Genomic DNA, 23,483 nt, shown 5'->3' on the forward strand with positions numbered 1-23,483 from the left:
TAAGTGTGATAATGTTGATGAAGCAATACATTATTTCTATTCTAAAGTGAATAACATTTTTGATCAAAATGTACCAAAAGTGATATCTTCAACTACAAATAAATACCCATGTTGGTTTGACAATGAGATAATTAGGACAATTAAATAAGAACAAATACATCGAAAGAGAATGAAATATTTAGAATGTAAATGAAGTAAGAAATTAAGCTTACAGAAGGTTAGTTACAGATAAAATAATGTTTAGACAACTCAGAAAACAATCTAAGAAAATGATGAACAAAGCATGCAAGAAATTTATAAATAATATAGAGCCAGGGTTGAAGTCAAATATAAAATGCTTTTGGAATTTGTTAAGTAGTAAAAACGTAAATACTACTACTACTACTACTACTACTACTACTACTACTACTACTACTACTACTACTACTACTACTACTACTAATAATAATAATAATAATAATAATAATAATAATAATAATAATAATAATAATAGAATAATGACATATGGAGAAAACGTATTGGACACAAATAATTCAATTGCGAATGGCTTTGCTGACTTCTTTAAATCAGTTTATTAAAATTCAGATTGTTGTAAAATTAATAACCTAACCCGTTAGCAATGAACTTCACTACTGTTGAAGAATATAGAAAAGCAGTTAAGAAACTCAAGCCAAAAAAGGCTAGTGGCCCAAACGATTTTCCACCTTAACATACTGAAAGCTTGTGCAGAAGTATTAGAGAAACGACTATGTATTATTTACAATTTAATCATAAAGACTATGACCTATCCAATCTTATGGGCATAAAAAACTCGTATTTCACCTCTCTTTAAATCAGGAGATATTAGTAAGATTGAAAATTATAGAACAGTTTCAATTTTATGTGCTCCGTCTAAATTATTAGAACATATTTTATATAATCGTATTCCTGCTCATGTAAAATCATATATTGATATTAGACAGCATGGCGTTTTCCCAGGAAGGTTAACTATTTCCAACTTAATGACGTATACGCAATATATACTCTGTATTACATAGAAGATCAATTGTACACTCCATATATATATTTTGATTTATCTAAAGTATTCGATAAAGTTAATCATTCAATGTTATTGTTAAAGTTATCTAATATGGGTTTTTCAAATCAGTTCCTGTCTCTATTGAAATCTTATTTAGCAAATCGTATTCAATATGTAGTTTAAATAATTTTGAATCTTCTGAATTTGTGGCAACTTCAGGAGTACCGCAAGATTCAAATTTAGGCCCATTATTGTTTTTGATTTATATTAGTGATTTACCATCAAGGGTTAAATTTGCGAAATGCATTATGTATGCAGATTATATAAAATTATATGGAGAAAATAAAGGTAACGCTGATATTATTGCTATGCAAAATGACGTAGATTCACTTTATAAATTGTCAGTTGGAAATTATTTACAGTTTAATATTAAAAAGTGATTATATATAATATTTTCAACAACAAAATGCTCATATAATACATGCTGCACAATAAAAGACAACAGCTAAATAAAGTGAATATGAGCAAAGATTTGGGTGTGGTAATGGATGATTGTTTCACATTCAAGGCTCATATAAGTGAAGTAAGAAATTAAGCTTACAGAAGGTTAGGTTTTATAATTATGAATGCTGTTGATTTAAACGACATTAACAGATTCAAATTACTGTATAACACATTAGTTAGAATTAAGCTGGAGTATGATTCATCTGTGTGGATTACATCTTGTAAGTTGAATTCAAGTAAATTAGAGATGATTCAAAAGAAATTTTTACAATTTCTTTACTTTAAGAAATAGCATATGTCTGCACTAAGATTAAGGATTTCCATACTCCAATTTATTGTCTGAATTTCAATATATTAGCCTTGAGGATAGGAGTGTAATACACTAGCAAATTTTGTTATATAACCGAGCGAAGTAGCTCAAGTGGTAGAGCGTTGGCTTCGCATTCAGGAGGTCGCGGGTTCGATTCCCGCTACCGACCATCCTGATTGGGGTTTTCCAGGGCTTCCTTCAATCCTACCAGGCAAATGCCGGGATGGTACCTAGTAAAAACAGGCCCTGGCCGATACCTTCCCAAATCCTTTTCATTGTTGTTGTTATTGTTAGATATCCAGTATAAAATGGCCTCAGAGCTGTATCTGGTAATTGTCAAATAAAAAAAAAAAATTCAAATATAAAATTGTAAACTATAAGATAGATATTTCAGAACTTTTGGAAAATATCTCATTTAATGCTTTTGGAATTAGAAACAAGGATAGAAATTTATTTGAATATGATATTCCTAGAACTGAAAAATTCAAGAACTCTCCTGAATCGTTTGTGTTAATTATATAATGATATAATGACCTATCAGCAAAATAATCCAGTTTTGGAATTACGAGTTCCCTTGACAACATATATAAAAATCATAAAATCTATAATTAAAAAATTCTTTTTAAAATGTTGCTAATGCTTAAGTTCTATTTCTATTTATGATGCTGATATTTTAACAACAAGCTGAGTTGCCCGTTCTTTGCATGAGAAGAATAGTGTTTATTCTGCACAAAATCAGAAAAATTAAATCTTTTTTTTTTTTTTTAGCTTAACGTCCCAAGATCATGAATCGAAGGTAAGGGAGACGGTAATGATGAAACGGATGATAATGATGGAATGGTAATGGTATGGGTCAATGAAAACTTGACTGATGACCCACTGACCCTCCACCCACCGTGACTCTCTTGAGATACTAAATTCGTAGCAAAAATTCAGAATTCGGACCCCCACTCCCCCTTTGGATATGCATTATAATGAAAGCGATACGATCCCAGCTGGGATTGGGACCTAACTATATCTGGGGCTGAGAGGTAAACTATGCCAAGTCACTTTTTGGTCGAGGGACACAAGGGACGTTTTGAGATGTGGACAACTGGAAAGCAGGAAGTGAACAAGTTTTTCCGTCAATAGACAATCGATGCAATTCAACAAAATATTGTCTTGAAAACACTTTATCATTTCTCCTATAAAATTAATATTTTATGACACTTTAGTTCTCAGCCTCAGATATACCGAAAGTCATTTCATTTGCCTTTGACACTTGAATGTGATGGTCACGCACACATAGTTACAGAGTTGAATCAAAAATATATATTTTTTCAAGTAGTCAGCACCTCTAAAATCGCCCAGGTTGTGCACTGAAAAAAATCCGTTTACACTTATACAAATATACGGTATCCTCTTGCTTACTATAGAAATCAGTACGGAGCATACGTTATCCGTATGCTACATAGGCATTGCCCTTGATGTTATATCATGCCGTTGCAGGATGTCTGACATCTAACAGTTTTCCGTATATCACATGCATATACTTAGTTACATTACTCAGCTATATGTTATATACGTCTATTTGTATGTGAGATCCTAACCGCCTACATTGTTTCATACGGAAAGTACGTATAGATAAAACACTTATACAGAAAGTATTATAAAACGTGCGTTTTCAGTTATACGTCCACTGTACGTTAAGACCAAAAACTACAGGAATTACGCATGTAACTTACCTTTTTAAGTACGCCACCTACAATTTATTTTTCTCAGTCTGTCTTGAAAGCCAAGTAGTAAGTATTAGGGGTGTATTCCTATTATTACAATTAAGATATCAATATCGAAAAGTGGCTGAAGTTCTTTTCTCACTGAAATAACTCATCTCAGATAAGTAAACAGAAACAAATGAAAAACGTAGAAAAGAGAATGCCTTCAAAGTAAAACGTAGACAATTCATCAATGTTCAGAAATGCTCTCTACAATGCACTCTGCAGAGTGGATCACGGTGGGTGGTGGGTCGCAGTGGGTCACGTCCTCTTGAACTTTACCCATTGGCACACTCAAATTTTGACCCATGATCCACATATCTACTCCATTTCTGCTAAAACTGGGTAGAAACGGGCGGACCCTGAGCAAATCTACACACACACACACACACACACACACACACACACACACACACACACACATATATATATATATATATATATATATATATATATATATATATATATATATATATATATATATATATATATATATATATATACATACACTGCGTATGTCCACTACAGAGCTCATTTGACGGGAGCTGGGAACGAACCAGAGACTGCATGCAGCAAAGGCGAGGGTTCTACCATTCAGAAAATTAACTATTATAATAATTTATTCAATGTTATGGAGGTTGTTACCTTTTTCCTCATTAGGAGCGAAATTTTTGAAAACGATCAAACGTGGAATACCTTAATTTTAAAGAAGAGCTTACATACCCAACTTAACACACCAACTTAAGCAAATCATCACATTCAAATTTTCTAGATAAAGAAGCGAAAATTTGAACATTGTCGAAATTCCCTCCTTTCTTGTCCTTAAGAAAGGATTGAAAAAAACTTAAGACATATTCAGTTATTTGTAATGAGTTGATTTTGAGTTTAACGTCCCGCTCAGCAGCAAGGTTATATAAGACGTGGACTTACTGATTAACGTAGAATCCGAGCCACATGAGCTCCCGCCGAGAATCGAACTTATTTGTAATAAGAAGCTTATACAAAGTCTCGTTTCGTCTCCCTAACTTGAGAAATTCGTGAGAGATACTCTATTGCTGGAAAAGTATTGAACCTTCTTTATACATGTTTCAAAAAATCCTTTTTTGTGCCTTGCTTTTGTGGTAATGGAGGTATTCTGTGCAATTTGTCCGGTTGTCTGGGCATTGATAAATGAATAATCTTCACATTTTTTCTCTCGTTAGGTTACCTTTCTGTTTGTTAGACTTAAATCTTCCAATTTTGAGTTTCTATAATAATTACAGCTCTGAAATGTGCAGATACGGAAATCCGATGACAATACAATGTTTTCAGATAATTTTCGCTTTATTTTATAGCTTTATTTAGAAATAATTTTCTAGCGCCTGTTGCTTATGCAACCCAGTTCCTCGTTGAAGTGTGGTTGGTTTAGGTGTTCTGCTGACTTCACATCAACAAGTTAAAAGCATTTTTAGGTGGGAAAAGAGAACGATGAAACTCCTCAACATATGATAGTGTTAATATCTTCACGTATAATTTAGTAACCCGTAGTTCGATTATTTTATATATACGAGAGTAAGTCAATACGTAACTGCAATACTTTTCTATTTCTTTTCAGGTTGGTTCTCACCAGATGCTAGCTGTTACTGTTGGTTTCCCTTGTGGTAGGTTGCAACGTTATCACACCAGTCTACTTTGCGCTGTTGCGAAATTAAAGATGGCCGCGCCACTCTCTGTTTTCACCAAAGAACAGTCTTCTGTCATTCGTTTTTTGTGGTCTGAAGTTATAATCGGAACAGAAATTTGTAGAAGACTTTCAGCACAATACGGGGACAATGTATTGCTATAGCTAATTTTTTACCGGTGGATTGAACAGTTCAAAAGTGGTTGAACAAGCGTGAAGGATGAGGAAAGATCAAGGCGTCAATCCACAGTAACAACTGATGATATTATTGAACGAGTCCGTGCCTTGATTCTGAATAATAGACAAGTGACTGTTGATGAAGTTGCAACCCATATGCAAATTAGTCATGGTTCTCCATATGACATCATGCATAGCAGGCTCAACTTTCATTAAGTCTGTGAATGATGGGCTCCGAGAAAACGCAGAGGTCCTATTGTCGGAAGGCATTGTTCTGCTGCATGACAACGCTCGTCTACATACAACAACTTTACAAAGCCAAGTCGACTTTACAAAGCCAAAGACTTTCTATCTCAGTCTATGAAATTATATCTCATACAAGTTCTTGTTTTAACGTTATTAGACTACTGTGACGCTGTATATGGACCATCTTTCTCCGTTTACAATTCTAAAACTATACAGAAAATACAGAACTCGTGCATTAGGTTTGCCTTTAACTTAAAGAAATCGGAACATATCCTACCAGTGCTAAATAGAAACGATATTTTAACAATGTCGAGAAGAAGATACCTACGCTATAGTTGTCTGATATATAAAATCGTTAAAACTCAATCCTCACAATATTTATATTGTCAATTTACAAAATCGGTCACAAATTCACTCTCACGTTACGCGTAACAGTGAGAAATTCAATGTACAAAGACTTATAAGAATTAAAAGACTTAAACTGAAGATAGTGCAAGGATCATTTTCTAGAGCAGGTCCGAGAGTATGGAATGCGATACCAAAAGCTAACACGGAAATAAAGTCATTTAATTCATTTCGAATTTCATTAAAATCACATTTGATGAAATCCCAGCGACTGGCCTCTGGCACTTACGACATGTACAGTTTTATGTTACAACTTAGCTAAATCCAACAATATCGATACTTTTTATTGCATATGTCACTTATTTATTTTCTGATTTATTCTTTTATTTGTATTTTTTTTTTTAGTTTTTTCTGTTCCTTTTGATGTGTAATGTTTAATATTGTATTCTTTTGACAAGGGTTAGGTGGTAGAGCAACCATGGCTGAACCTCGCCCGCTTCAATAAAGACATTTTCATTTCATTTCATTTCAACAACCGACACTGCTCAAAATCTTCAGACGCTACGTTAGGAGATATTTAAGCGTCCTGCATACAGCCTCGTTCTCGCCCCGCCGGATTATCATCTGGTTGGTCCACCAGATGCTCTCAGAGACCGTCGGTTCAGTTCCGATCAACAGGTGAAGGAAGCGGTGCTGCGCAACTAAAAACCTTTTTTCGCAGACAGTGTCGGAAAGTTTGTGCAACGATGGACCAGGTGCATTGAAAAGCAGAGTAGCTGTGTTGAAAAATGATATGAATAAAAACGTGGTTACCCTCGTATATGAACACATATGTTTCGTAGGATGACGCATTTTATAGCAACTTAGTGTCCTAACTTCCATTTAGGAATCTAAGTTATTGGAGTAACGAAAAAGTTGAACAATAAAATAAATTGAAAAGAAAGATAACCGACTTAAAACGAACTAAAAAGTACAAAACTAGCAGGGCCGTAACTTGTGGGGGGAAGGAGGGGCAACTGTTCTCCAGAGAAGCTTCCCGCCGTTCGAGGGGGGCCATTTTAAGACAACATTTTCTTACTCCATATACGGAACATGAAATTATAAATGAAGCATCAGATTCACTACATTACATAAACAAAACAGCACACAAAAGGTAAATAAAACAAAAAATGAGTCGTGGGCCCATTTCAATAGAAAAAAAGTATAGATACTATTAGGGGCTATAGAAATAATATTTATTCGTGTGGCTTTGAGATTTGTCAATATTGTCCCCTTAATTAATTTGTGATATGGAAAGGGCCCAGGGGCGTAACTAACGGCCCTGCAGACCTTGCCATGCGCGAGGGCCCAGATGCTCCGGGGACCCCATAAAGAGTAAGAGAAAGAAGGAAAAAGGGGCCCAAGAATTAAAAAAATAACTTTCTAGGGGGGCCAAATACGCATATTAACGTTTGCCCGCCCAGAAAGAAGTCTAAGTTACAGCGCTGAAAACAAGAGCTCTTAAAATCAAATTTAAGAGTCCATGCCAAACGAATCAAATTAATATCTCATAAAATTGTCATCTAAACTAATTTTATATTAGATATTAATTTGTGAGATTTGATAGACTTCAAATTTTACATGGACAATAATAATCATTCTCTGCTTTTAAATGCTTTATTATTATTATTTCCTGCTTTTAAGAACTTTAGTACTATTATTTCCTGTTTTAAGCACTTTATTATTATTATTATTATTATTATTATTATTATTATTATTATTATTATTATTATTATTATTATTATTATTATTATTATTATTATTATTTTCTGCTTTTTAGCGTTTGTATTTTTTATTTTTGTACTTACGAGTTATTTTATCTTTTGTTATTAGAGTATTAGATCTTTTGTTAAAGTTAGTTATTCTTTTCTTTTTTTAAAAAAGGATTTTAATCTATTTTACTAAATTTTACTTTATGAGAGAATAACATTTAACTTAATTACCCCACCAAAAAAATTCTTTTTAAATGCATTTATAAAAGCATTGCTTCAAATTAGTTTACGGTTATAATTTTTTTTAAAAATAGATATTATAGTATAAATAATTCAAACTGGTCTATCGTTTAAAAAAAATCTAGTTCAAAATATTTAACACTATAATCTATAAATTGTTGATAATGGGATAATAATTACTTGTTATTATAAGTCTTATCACTAAATGATTTAGACAAGAAAAGAAAGAAAAAGGAAAAAGATGAATGCTGTGGTGCGTGATAGTCAATCCAGGAGTGAGTCTGTGTGATTGCAACAAGTAAACCAGACAGGACAGCTTAGTAGAGAAAAAGAAACAAAAAAAAAAAAAAAAAAAAAGAAAGAAATAAAATAAGAATTTGTGTCGTCTGAAATATGTACTACACTTAAAAACAATTGGTGATAGGTTAAAAAGGTACCAGCTCAATTTTCATGGCCTGTTAACCTTCTACCACCGGCATAGTTAATGAGATAGACGACAAAATAGGCAATAGCTGGTCCACAATAAAATCACTTCTTTTGTCCCCATCACAAGATATGTAGCTGGTGTTTCCCGAAGGACATGACAGAAAAGAAAAAAAAGAATAACGATGGAGATAAATAACAAGAGGACAGATCGAAGCGCGCAAAGGCTGCTGGGAAAAAGGAGGAGTTACAACTACCGAACGGCGTTGTTATCTGGCCAGCTGTGGGGACATTATAAATTGTGATAGGGCCGCATCCCGAAGCTAAGGGGACTCATTAGAGAAACAAAAGCTAAAGGAACGCAAGGCATGTCGACGTCAAATGATGACTTCAAGAGCTCCATAACTTTCCGTTGCCGTCCGAATGCTTGACATTGTCGAGAACAACCAGCCATAAAACTTCAACAACCCTCTCAGGACATGGATCAAGGGACCAAGTTCTTGTATTCCACGCTCGTCGACACATTCATTCTTTTTTTTCTAGTTCCTTTGTGTTTGAGAAGAAGGTCTTTTGAGGAGGATGAGGGAATAAAAAAGTAACAATGCGGATCTTTCCAACATGCTGAGCGCTGATCATTCCTCTTATAAGGGCAAGTGTATAACATGAAGAAGCCCCCCCTATTTTACATTAATGTACCTCACCATTTCTTAACACCTCCGAACTAAAAAATTGCAAAATTCTATGTCTTACTCTGCTTTTTCTTCGTAGCTTGTTGTACGCGATAACATTCCCCAAGGATGTAGAACGTGGGCCTATCTGATGCATGATAGTAAAACTGGATTGAGTTGAATTGCTTCTGCCCCTCCCCCCTCCCGACCCCCAAGATGCTGCTTGCTTGCTTGTCGATGGCAGAACAGGAAGCTGTTTCTGATAAGAAGCTTTTTGGTCTATGCTGTACGGACTACTAAACAGCCAAAAGGCCACACGAGTTGGCTGCAACAATCTTCTGTTGATCTCTTTCTGCAGATATGTATATATGTACAAAATACAACTTTGATACTGATAAATCATTTGTAGTGTTTGGGTTTTGTCTTTCAATGATATGCAGCCGTCTTAAATTGAGAAGTAAAACTCTCGATATACAAGGGTTTATAGTGTGCACTTAACTGTTAAAAAAAAAAAAAAAAGTGTTGCATTATTAGATCAGTTCCCGGAAAGTGTGTTTTCTGAAACTTAAGATAAGACCAACTGAACATTTCCCTGGAAAACAATTGTTTAGCTAGATTTTTTTTAAAATTAAACAGTGGCGGATCAAGAAAGTAAGTACTGGAGGGCAGCCAGGAGCCACACTAAGATAACCATATAATGAGTTTACTATGAACTTTGAAAAATATATAAATAATAGCTTAAATTATTTTTGTCATTTAAAAAAAAAAACTGTGGGCATAGGCCACCTAGCTCCGGGCTACATCTGCCACTGTGAAGTGAAAAAAAAAATACATTCTGCTAAAGGCGTAAAGATATTCACTAGAAGCTTAAATATCGCCAGGTATATGTGAACCCCTGGGCAATTTCGAACCATCTAACGGTGAAATATGTAAGTTCCATTATTTAATTATATACTTTTCTTCAATGCTACAAGGTGGGATGTGCATAGGCACTGTTATTTCTGCGCATGTTAATGAATTCCATTCATTAACGATTTTGGCAGAGATAATTGTTCTATTGCGAAAAGCACAATACAAAACTTCGCTTTCGTTACTATGTGGAGTAACGGAAGGATATAAATCACCATTAACCTTGTAAAGAAGTTAACGGATTAGTATCATTAAGAAACTCGCCGTGATAATCGTGACAAGTAAATCTTCATATCCTGTTTTTGTAGGCAACCATGTTACTATGCACTATGTTACTATACAGGTTGCATAAACGCTAGGGTATGTTAGAAATTTTAAATGGGAAATAGATAGTCACCGTTACCCGTTAAAATTTTAACGGATTGACTCTATTAACGAACTCAGCCGAGATAAATACAGACAGAAAAGCCACATATCCTTTAATTGTAGGCAACCAACACGTCTTTGTTACTGTGCAGGTTGCATAGAAACTAGGGAATGTTAGAAATGTTAAACGGGATGTGGATAGTCACCGTTATCCATTAATATGTTAATAGATTCTCTCCATTAACGATCTCATCCATATTACTCTAGCTATCTATTGTAAAAAAAAGCAGGATTCAAAAATGCACTTTTGTTCAACGATTAGCATGTAAAATAACGTACGTACGTACCAACATTATAATCTTATAAGCTACATATTTGCATGATAGTAACAAAAACAAAACAAAGAATGGAAGAAAATTAAAATGAAGGTGTGTCTTCTTGTTTCACCTACAGTTCTATAGGCAAGTTACATTATTATTTCTATCGTAAGTAAAACATAAATTCCTGTTTGGCCTATCCCTGTTTCCTTGCCTAATCCTACGGGAGTGAGATTGTTCAATGTTGTAACGATTATTCTTTTAGAATTTTCTCCATCTTTTTACAATCAAGAGTGAATTAAAATTAAAATAAGATGGATTCTTCTTATTTTATACGTTTCATTGCCTAATTTAGATAATAATTGTTCATACCGTTGGTTTGCCAGGAACTGTGTTAATTCTGTTTCTGCAATAACATACTAACATCTGTTGCTCTACTAGACCGAAGTCATTTCCATTTTCTGTCTGCCTCTGAATAAATATAACTTTTGCTGACGTCATCCATGTTACCTTACATTATAACAGCGTTTCCCAACCGGTGTGCCGCGGCACGTGGTGTGCCGCGAGGAAATCGGAACAAAATTAGTAATTCTATAGCAATCAAATTGCAAGACATACAGAAAAAGGTATATTTGTATTTCAAATTACTACTATGAATCTAAAATTTAAAGTTTCATACTGTGTTACTTTTCTGTAGAACATTTTTCTGTACATTTCTAATTTTGAAAAAAAAAAAGTATTTGTTATCATTGTTATGACCATTATTGCTTCTTTATTGTTGCAGACTATTTCGTAACTTGAAATTTTAAAATATTATTCAATCCTTCCGGCAAAGTAAACATGCATACGAATTACCTATATTTGTGTTTTAAAAGTAAAAGAGATTCGTTTGTTCGTTCGTTATGTAGTGATCCTCCTCCTTAATGAAAGGTTGGACACAGTTTTCGAAAAAAAAAAGTGTATTTTTAACAACTTGAGCCCTATATCTGATTGTAATTGTTTTCTATTTTTAAATTAAAATGAAAAATAAGCATAATGATTTACCACGGGGAAAAAACAGTGGTCTAGCTTTCTTCTCTGTGCGAAGGATGTCAGTAATCAGAAAAAAAATACTACAGTATTTTATATTTTCAAATAATAATAATAATAATAATAATAATAATAATAATAATAATAATAATAATAATAATAATAATAATAATAATAATAATAATATGTATGCCGCGAGAATTCAAGTTACCCTGAAGTGTGCCGCAAGTTGAAAAAGGTTGGGAAACGCTGCATTATAATATATCTGGATAACTATGCGAACATAGGTTAACATAATATAAAATGAATAAATAAATAAATAAGTAAAATGAGGAACTCTTAACAAGAAGAATAGTTTAACATACACGTGTGGTCGTTGGTTCGATCTCCAGCGGAGGCCTACTTTTATTAATGTGGACAGTGTTGAATTCAGATTCAAATGTTTTGGTCAAATAAGACATCATAAACACAGAATCGTTACAATTAATCTCGTCTCTTCTAAAATTCATATTGGCATATAATGTACTCGTATTTCTCCCTAACCAGTGCCTCTATAGGCATTTTCCGAACTGAAAACTGCATGCCTCGGCTTCAGGCGATACTGTCTTTGAACCAGTTCGGATAAAGTACTCCATTGGGGTTATTCGCATTAGCATTTTTTTTGTCGATCTTCAGAATTTACCTGTCGGAACTAGTAAAGGCACTGTAATTGATTAGGGGAACATCTTGGTTCAATTCCCGCCCAAGTAAGTTTGTGGTGGACAATATCGTGTGCGTGGGTTTTCTCGAGGTATTCCGACACGTGCGCAGGGAGCAACATGTTACATGGTGTGATGTCAGTGTGACGGTAGTGCCGAAAGGGCTACTCCCTTAATACGAAGTAGTTAAATAAATGGGAAGAGACAGATTATGTCAGTCACAGGTGCATTGTGGTGGTGTTATTCACTGCAATAAAGATGACGGACTAATTATTGGGAACCTGAAGGAAGTGTAACAAGCTTAACCGATGAGTTTCGCACATTGGAAGCATTGTTTCAAGCACATTGGAAGCATTTCGAACCGCAAGCAATGCTGCACGAAGGACAGATCTGGTCGACCACTGTTAATTACAGCAGTGGACTACCGCTGCAACGTGTAAGAGCCAAGAAGGGACCGACTTGAAATAGCAGGTGCAATTAAAGACACACAGACAAAAATCCGTTCTCCGGACAGCAGTATATTGTACAAATATACGGTATACTCTTGTTTGCTATATAATCAGTACCGAGCATACGTTATTCGTATGCTACATAGGCACTGCACTTAGATGTTACATCATGACGTTGCAGGATATCTGACATCTAACAGTTTTCTGTATATCACATGCATATACTTATGTTACCTTCGTCAGCTATATGTTATATACGTCCATTTGTATGTGAAATCCTGACCGTCTACATTATTTCATACGGAAAGTACGTATAGATGAAACACTTATACGGAAAGTATTATAAAACATGAGTTTTCAGTTGTACGTCTGCTGTACGTTAAGTCCAAAAACTACAGGAATTACGCATGTAACCTATCTTTTTAAGTACGCCGCCTACATTTTTTTCTCAGTGCACTCATAACAGCATTGCAAGGCACAATAAATCACTCTCCATAATGGCAGGTTGACATGGTAGTGGTCTCTTTGCTGATAGCCATTACGTTGTATTTCGTTGAGAGGTGCGCAAAGGAAGCACCTTTGCGATAGTGACGAGATTATCAGGATTGGACCGGGAAGGAGTGGGGTCGCGTTCTCTCCTCAGATGAGACTATATTCAGCCTAAGTAGTTATTCTGACGTACATTCATCTGGTGAGAGCTGAGAACACTCAATGAACCCAGGAACATTATCGTACATGTTCATTTTGGTGGTCCATGTGTTCTTCGGTGCAAATAGTGACCTCTAAATATTTGAATGCTGTACATTTATCTGTCAATGTTGTTGCACTGTATTCCTTCCCCGTGAGTGTTTTTAGAGGCGTAGTCGGCCCCGATTTCATTTTCATAAATGATAATGAGCGACTACATCGAACAGCGTAGGTGGGGGAACTCTTGGGACAAGAGGGTATTAGGTGAATGAATCGGCCTACCCATTTCATTCCTTCGAACACGGTGATATGCTATGGAGAGACATATTACAGCATGTTCCGTTGCACCAAGGAGCATCCAGTGGTAGTCAACAGCGTTGGTGGAGTAAAAAAATCTCCGTTGTGAACAGCATAGAAGAACGTTTTAGAGCATGTGTCGCGGTCCGTGGCGGTCGCATATCCTTCTAAGAACCACTTCACTCCTTTGAGGCTGTCATGAATCGCAGTGCCTTCAGTCAGTGTAAATTCTCGTCTCTACACAGAAGTTAGAGAGTCCGTTATTTTTGTTCTTCTAATCGCAAGGCCTCCAGATATAGAGGTTAGCTGTGAATATGTTTACAAGAACTCGCGAACCAGACGACTGAGGGTGGTTCTCCAGCTTGAGTTAGCGTGAGGTTAACTTTGAAAAAGGAAACTTGTTCAAAAACATTCACAGAAGCCTCGGACTAGAACTGATAACTTGGCACGATCTTAGCAAAGTAAAATATAGAATGATTAGAAAATCCGTGGTAAATGCCAAAATGAAAATCTTGAATAAAAAGTCCAGATTTTACTTCAGAATAGGTGGCACATACGCCCACGCGCATTCTTCTGGTGATTATTTGAACTACTTCCAAAGTGAATAGTAGATAGCCAGTTTTCCACTGAACAGTGTTAGGCACATAGTAGACCACATCTTGACATTAAACCAAAATTTTTCATTTTTGGCACTTAGCACGAATTTCATTTTTAGTCTACAAATGAAATGTGGAACATGGAATATGTCACCGTCGCATTTACGCTAGAGCAAATGTGAGGGTGCATATTCCTTAGTTGTGCAGATGGCGCGTGGAGTGGTGAGGTGGTATACTATAGTAATTTTAAATAAGAATCGAGGTTTAAAGATTTCCTATATATTTTATAAAAAATATTTATAAGTATCGGATACAGACTGTGCAGGTATAATGAGGTAGATAGGATACTTATCATGACATCCAGCTGTCCATTGCATTTCACAAAAAAAAACTGAGTCTATAATTCTCGTCGCACTTGGTTTCACTCCATGCACTTCATCTTCCAGAGCCTGGTCTCCGGTGCCCCCTCGGTACGGGTTCCTTCACTCCATGCACTTCATATTCCAGAGCCTGGTCTCCGGTGCCCCCTCGGTACGGGTTCCTTCACTCCATGCACTTCATCTTCCAGAGCCTGGTCTTCGGTGCCCCCTCGGTACGGGTTCCTTCACTCCATGCACTTCATATTCCAGAGCCTGGTCTCCGGTGCCCCCTCGGTACGGGTTCCTTCACTCCATGCACTTCATATTCCAGAGCCTGGTCTCCGGTGCCCCCTCGGTACGGGTTCCTTCACTCCATGCACTTCATCTTCCAGAGCCTGGTCTTCGGTGCCCCCTCGGTACGGGTTCCTTCACTCCATGCACTTCATATTCCAGAGCCTGGTCTCCGGTGCCCCCTCGGTACGGGTTCCTTCACTCCATGAACTTCATATTCCAGAGCCTGGTCTTCGGTGCCCCCTCGGTACGGGTTCCTTCACTCCATGCACTTCATATTCCAGAGCCTGGTCTCCGGTGCCCCCTCGGTACGGGTTCCTTCACTCCATGCACTTCATCTTCCAGAGCCTGGTCTCCGGTGCCCCCTCGGTACGGGTTCCGACCCTTCCGCTGCTGCCACTGTTGATGTTCTCTCTTCGGGTCCCACGTGAAGAAGAAGGGCTCGTCTCACTCTGATGTATACAGCCCCCTTGGCCGGATCCTGCGCTGCCACCTGGCGAGAAAACTGGGAACCATCCAGAGACGTTTCAAAAGCATGGGACGATGTGGTGGCGCTGACTACCACAAATATAATAAGACGCACTAAAATCCGCAAAGGATGTGTTAGAACAATATAGGATGGACCTGGCTTGAGTTCAGGAAGTTAGATGGGAAGGAAAGGGATCGATACAGACTGGAAGTTTTACGTTTTTTTTTTTTTTATGTAGATGGAGATACAATCACCTGCTAGAAAGGGGGTTTTTCGTACACATACGAAAAATATCAGCAATGAAACGTGTTGAATTACTTAATCATAGACTATATTTTATTACTCTTAAGAGTCCGTGGTGCGATATTATTATTTTAAATGTACATGTCCCAACAGAAGATAAGAATGACGATAGCTAGAGAAGACAGTTTTATACGAAGAAGTACAACGGGTATTTGATCAACTTCCGAGATACCATATGTAAATTCTATTAGGAGATTTCAATGTGAAGTAGGGCGAGAGGATATTTCCAAACCGATTATAAGGAATAAAAGTCTACATACATATGTAAGGAAAGTTATGACGACGGTCTTAGACTCGTGAATTTTGAATTCTGAAAGCTTATCGTGAAGAGTACAAAATTCCAACATTACGACGTTCGTAATTATACTTGGACATCACCAGATGGAAAAACACATAATCAAATTGATCACGTTTTAGTTGATAATTTTAGCCGACTAATTAAAACCCGACACTGTTGATTTTAGCTGTAGAGGAAAATCGCGGGACTGTTACACAAACTCATTCTTCCAATCTGAAACAAGAAGAAATTGCCACAAGAGTGGAATAAATCAATCATTGCTCCAATACACAAGAAAGGTCATAAAACTGATTGTGGTCAGTGTGCGTAGGTTTCCTTAAGAAAATTTCCCTTGACTGACACAAAATTTTCCCTTTTCTTATCAAATTTTCCCTGGTTTGTTGAGTATCCCATTCCTACGATAAAAGTTATATGGTAACATAATTTAGCCATATTAAAGAAAGTTGCAACCACATTTGTTTTATTCATTTGTTTTCTTCTGCTACATTCTTTTGACTTTTTCCTTTACTTTTTTTCAAACAAAAAAATACACACAAATGCAAATACCCAACAATGGATGCAAATTGCGTGGTGTTATGCAACAACCAGTCAACCCATAAAATTAAAGGAACACACTAAAACATGTGAAGGAACACACTAAAAAATCCTGGTAACGCGTTTGAGATCGGTCTGCCATCTATGAAGAGAAAACTCAACCCGCATAAGGTAATATCTTATGGGGTCGAGAAACCTATAACTGCGATTTCCCCAAAACTGACTCATTGTGGGTTAAATGGTTTTTACATAACACCACCCAATTGGAGGGCGCGGTGGCTCAGTGGTAGAGCGTTCACCTCCGGTGCTTGGGGTCGCTGGTTCGATCCCAGCTCGCGCTGTGTGGACTTTGTGGCGGACAAACACCGTGCTCATGGTTTTCTCGGGGTTCTTCCGTTTCCTCCCACTTTCATCATTTCATTTCATTTCTCATCATCACCGTCTCCTTTAGAATAAAAGGCATAAGCATGGGACGTAAAACTGAAAGATTTCATTTCATTTTAACACCACCCAATTATGCTACTTCGAACACACACACACACACACAGAGACATACACATACACTTTCTCTCTCTCTCTCTCCTCTTTCTCAATTGCTATTGAATTGGTTCATTTCTGAAGAACAAAAAAAAAAAAAAAAAAAAGGAGCATTTATATTGATAAATCAGGAAGCGTGAGAATTTCCCTGAATTTTCACGTTTTATAGAAAAAATTCCCTTTTTCCTAAACTTACCTATGAAATTTCCCTAGATTAGGGAAATTTCCCTCAAACTAGGAACACTGGATGTGGTAGTTATCGAGGCATCTCTCTTTTGTCAACATGCCCCCCCCCCAAAAAAAAATAACATTCTGTTAGCAAAATTGATGCCATACATAGATGAGAGTGCGAATTGTAGGCAACATTGATCAACTATTGACCATTCTTTAAATACTAGAAAACAATGCAAGTACAGTAGTTTAATTGAACTTGTTACAGGTTGAGATTGTCCAGAGTGCAATATGAGAAGTAGCCATGTGGAGACACTGCGTGTACCATTGTGTTCACTCACAAGAGCGAAAAATCATGCAAGAAGACAACATTGGGAATCTGAGAAAGGTAAGTTTTGATATCATCGTCATTGATACTGACAGTAAATGTCGTTCTTCTGTTGTCTCTGATGCAGAGATATAAAAAAGTTAAAGAAGCTTAGTAAGAAGATAGGATAAACAGAACATGTTGTCATCCAAGCTTCTAGTTGTCCACGGACGACATTTTATTGTCACGATACTCTGATCCCAGTTGACGTTATCTCCGAATAATTTAGTTAACCAAGATTCTTAAAACAAAAGCAGTTGCGGATTAAATGTCAATTGACTCTACCCATAATGCAGTTCTTTGAAAATAAAAGCTTCTTCTATTGCTATTGCCTCCCCCCCAGTGATTCTTCCTAATCAGTACTACCATGACACGTTTATTTGACGTTTTTATTACTCAATGACGTCACAATGATGCTTGTTCAGATGTTTAGTATCGGTTATTTATTTGATAAATAAAAGGTTAGTCTTTAACTATCCGGATGTTGTTTTTACTTATTCACTTTTTTCTTTTTCTTTTTAATTACCAAATTTGTGGTACTGAAATTTAATGAGAACGTCTCTTAAAAGATCAAATAGCACGGTGGTTTTTATCATAGGCTATTAAGTAAGCGTCCCTTGATGGAATGTTGATGAATCACGGAATTGTTTGCTTCTGATTTTCCGAATCTTCTTCTTCTTTCTTTTCATATACAGTTGGACTTCGATAATTCGAATTCCTTCATAACTCTCTTTTTTTAAGAGACCGCGTTGGCTCAGTGGTAGAGTGTTCACCTCTGTTGCATGCGGTCGCTGGTTCGATCCCAACTCGAGGCAAGTGAACTTTGTGGTGGACAAACACCGTTTATGTGGGTTTCCTCGGGGTTCTCCCGTTTCCTTCCACTTTCTTCATTCCACCATTTCATTCAGTTCTCCACAATCATCACCGTCTCCTTTAGCCTAGCCGACATAACGGTGGGGCATTCGTTTCATTCCAATTTTTCGAACCTTGATAACTAGGGCCAAGAAGTTGAGGAAAAATCCTCTTTTTTACGAGTGCCCGCAGACGAGGCTTAACATAATATATGTTCATTTTGGGTCATTGTAGGCCAGAAAATTGCGGATTTTATTTGTCCTTTTTTGCCTTTTTTAGGCGTTTTTTTTTGTTTATTGGTCTTTTCTTAAGCTTTTAGTAGGTCTTAACGTCTTTTTTTGCCCTTCATCATTCGACAATAAAAATACTGATCATTAACTCGAATCATTACCACCTTTTAAACACTTTGGGCCTTATGCAGAGTAGTTCTGACGCGTGATTACTGCCATACTAAAGAGCTAGACTAACATGATTCCTGCAGTAGTCGAGCCTTTAGTATGACGCTAATCATACGTCAAAACGGCTATGCATAAGGCCCCTTCTCTTTAGTAAAGGAAATTCAAAAGATAAGACATTCTTAAACGACTGGACTGATAATACCAGATCTGCAACAATCACAAGTCAGATAAGGAGGCGTAACAATGTCCTCCAGCAAGGGAGAGTGAGAGTGGGGAAGTTTTCTTATTTGAGTTTTTACTTCAGTTTGTGGAAGAAGGACAGGCCGTTAAGAGGCCTCATCCCGGCGAAATTAAAATACCGCTAATTTTACAGTAATTATGTGATATCTTTAAATAGATAAAAAATAATTGAAATGTGGAACAAGAGCGCCCTAGACAATATTAGTTTGCGGGAGGTACCGTTATCACAAGTCACCTAGTGGCTTTCCATTTTCAGCCGTTTAGAAACGCGAAAATAAAATGCCGATTTTCAAAATGGCTCGAAATCGAAAGCAGATAAGTGTGTCGCGATAACGGTATCTCATGTAAAATAATATTGTTTAGGGCGCTCTTCTTCCATATTTCGATTATCTTTTATCTATTTGAAGATATCACATAATTACTGTAAAATTAGCGGTACTTTAATTTCGCCGGGATGAGGCCTCTTAACCTACAAGAAGCTTGTATTTCTTGAGCATTATATCCATTAAATATGTACAGTAATTCTAATTTAATTGGGTCTTATTTTTAAGTCCTTTTTTCAGTTTTTAGGTCCTTTTTCAGATATTTTTAGGTCTTTTTATAGGTCCTTTTTAGGCCAATTTTAGGTCTCCAACTTCCGAGCCCTATTGATAACTATTTTTTCACATTCCCTTGAACTCCCCATAACTTTCAATGTTAAAATAGTCTTGTAAGTCGAATGTTTAAAACACTACAACTCGATAAGTCGAATTTTGAAGATTTCATAATCATGTTTAAAAACCTCAGTAACTCGAACTTTCGTATCTTCAAATCTCTGCAAGTCGAAGTTTACCTCTATAAGTCGAATTTCTCTTGATGTGACTTCGATAACTCGAAGCTATAGCTCTATGGTTTTATGTAGTTGTCATTGTTGCTAGTCCTGTCATTATGGCTATTGTGTACTATAACACATGTTTAGACATGAAAGCCCCTTCCTCCAACATAATACATGTACAGTATGTTATTTTTACTAGGTATATTATTTAATTTAAGAAACTTTCAGAACTTCGAGTGCTAGAGGTTGAACGAATAAAATATCTAGTTTTAGAGGTTATATAAACTAATCATTTTTAATGGGGAACAGAACTTCGATATCTCTAAGTTTTGTTGTGACCAGATGGATAACTTGAACTTTGATTACTCGATAAACTCGATAACTCGAATTTTTGTCTATTCCCTTCTGCTTCGAGTTGTCGAGGACCCACTGTGCTATGTATAGAGTTAATGATATGACTATAGAATTGCTACGTGTTTCGAATTTTAAGAAGAATTTCAGCATTTCGAAGCACGACTTAAGAGGGATTCGTTATGTGACGGGTCGTCAAATTATGCAAAACATTTATAACTCAAATAAAAGTGACGTGAACTAGTATTGTCCAAGGGACTCGAGAATTTTTCGTCTCGTCTCGTTTTCATGCTTCTCGTCTTGTCTCGAATTTGAAAATGTACTTCTTCTCGACTCCTGTCTCGTTTTCGAATGGAGAATTGAGACGAGACTAGAAATTGTGACTGCTATTTTTTTTTCTAAAAACACTCACTAGTACTACCCATTTTCTTTCTATAGTAACAACCATTCGTTGCCATAAGAAAACCTTAACCTTAACTTTTATATAATTTGTATTTCGGACTTCCATTCCAATTATCACTAGTCGAGCACGTCCGGATATCAAGCGTGGAAGCAGATTCACAGCATTTAACAAACATAACAATAGGCATATAGATTCCAAATCTCAGTTCCAAAAATTAATGTTTATTTCAAATACCAGGATACAAGAGCTAAATTACAGCTGTCTGCTTTCAAACGATCCGGATTATAGGATACATCAGTTATCTTAGCACCATTTTACTTCCTACAGCAAGTACGTTGATTATTTCATTTATCATCAAGAATTCGACGTATATACTTCAATTACTTATAATATTTAACTCATTGGCAAATCTTTAGTTTAGGCAAGGCAGTGACAGGAACTGATTGCATTAAGTACAAGGGCAATATTGTAGTAAATTAAAGAACCCTTATTACTGCCTTTTTAAGGTCGTACATAGTCTATGAATAATCCCTAGCAACAGAAAGGAACCAATGAGACCTGTGATTAATACTAACAGTGACGGGATATCACTGCCTTGCCCAAAGTAAAGAGTTACCAACTTATTCATTACTTTAAGACAGCGACGTATTGGTACACTCATGTCCAAAATTATTGTCGCATGTCTATAAATATATTGTTGTATGAATATAATTCGATAACGAATTCACCCGGTATTTCTCATAATGTTAGTATGTGTATAATCGGCAAAGACATGTATGTGGAAAATTTCATGTCAAAAGAGCAGTAAATAAGAACAATAAAACGAAAATAAAACTTTCTTGTCCAATTATCAACATTTTGTTTTACTCATTGTAATTTTCGTATTTATAATTCTTTTCCTATGAAATTAACCACAAGTATACATTTCCCGATTATACACATAGTATCAGTATTAAAAGTACTCTGCAAAATCATTATCAAATTATATTCTTACAAGAAGGCAGTTATAGATATGCGACAATCATTTTGGACATGAGTGTACATGACTGCGGAGCTTTGTATAATAACAATGGCTAAGAATACATATCAGAAAACATCCGTAACATCCATCTCGTGTTTGAACATAAGCTGTAATGTTAGCTTTCTAGATTCAAGAAACTCCATATTATTTAATAAAAATAGTTATTGCATACAAAATCTAACTTAATAATTTAACATTGGGAATCATCTGGGATACGGAAGTAGGCGGGGCTAGGCTCTTAGCAATTCATATTATGACACATCTCAATCATATTGCTTGAACACATCTTACCATATATATTCATTTACCGCACAAAAGAATATGATTGGCAATACTTTATGGTATTTAACTTAGACAACACCTTAATTGTTTAAAAACGTCAAATTAATTCGTTTCTTACATTTATCAACTATCTCTGTTTACGTAGACATTTAGTGTATATCTTTCAATCGATCAATAAGAAAAAGATTTAAAAAATGCATGTATACAGAATTTAAAGCACTTTCCGCCCAGTGATTCATTTAGTATCCCAGAAAACTATAATTCATAGACTCGTTTTAATAAAATTTGTTTTGTAAATTAATAGTAACATATTAAAATTAGTAACAATAAGCTTAAAATTAAATGAACAAGTATTTAGAATAAAATAATCAATAATCACAATGTGAACCAAAACAAATAAGATTTGAAACAATCGGTTTTCAGATCGTTACAAAATTTATCATCTCGTTTGCAATAATATCCGTTCCTTAGTGAGAAATAGCAATTTGCAGGTCTTGTTCAACATTAGTGGCAGAGCATTCAAGGTAGTATAGTGCATTAGAACCCACTTAAGGAGTTGAGTGTCTGAGTAATAGTGTTCACCTCTAGTACATGGGATCTCTGGTTTCATGCCAGCTAGCACCAAGTAGGTTTTGTAATGGAGAAACACCGTGCACATGGGTTTTCTCGTGGTTCGCCCGTTTCCTCCCACTTTCTTCATTCCACCATTTCATTCATCTCTCATCATCACCGTGTCCTTTAGCCAACACGGCGTAACCGTGGGTCGTAAACCTGAAAGATTTTATAGAAGAGATTCCGTTTAAACTATATATAGAAATTGTCTTTTATGCTGACAGAAAAAAGAAAATACAAGGTAAGTTCCTAACTTCTCCGTTAGAGATATCACAAGAAGGTCTAGAGTTAGCACTGAACTACTGTGGCTGTGCCCAATTAAATAATAATACCTACCCATAAACACGATCAAAATACATATGGAATAACTTAATGATAAGCGACAGAGTGAAAATGTTATATTATTAGGTAGTTTACGCATTTGTGCAACATTTCAGAGCTTTGTTAGTTTGGAAGTGTGGGACATTTAAGAGGCCCCGTCACGGCGAAATTGAAATACCGCTAATTTTACAGCAATTATGTGATATCTTCAAATAGATAAAAGATAATCGAAAAGTGGAACAAGACCTCGTTAGAAAATATTATTGTACATGAGATACTGTTATCACGACTCACTTATCTGGTTTCGATTTCCAGCCATTTAGATAATCGGCATTTATTTTCACGTTTCAAAGTGGCTGCAAACGGAAAGCTACTAGGTGACTCGTGATAACGATATCTCATGCAAAGGAATATTG

This window comes from Thermobia domestica, chromosome 16 (genome assembly GCF_964235325.1).
Source record: "Thermobia domestica chromosome 16, izTheDome1.hap1.1, whole genome shotgun sequence".
Classification (NCBI taxonomy): domain Eukaryota; kingdom Metazoa; phylum Arthropoda; class Insecta; order Zygentoma; family Lepismatidae; genus Thermobia; species Thermobia domestica.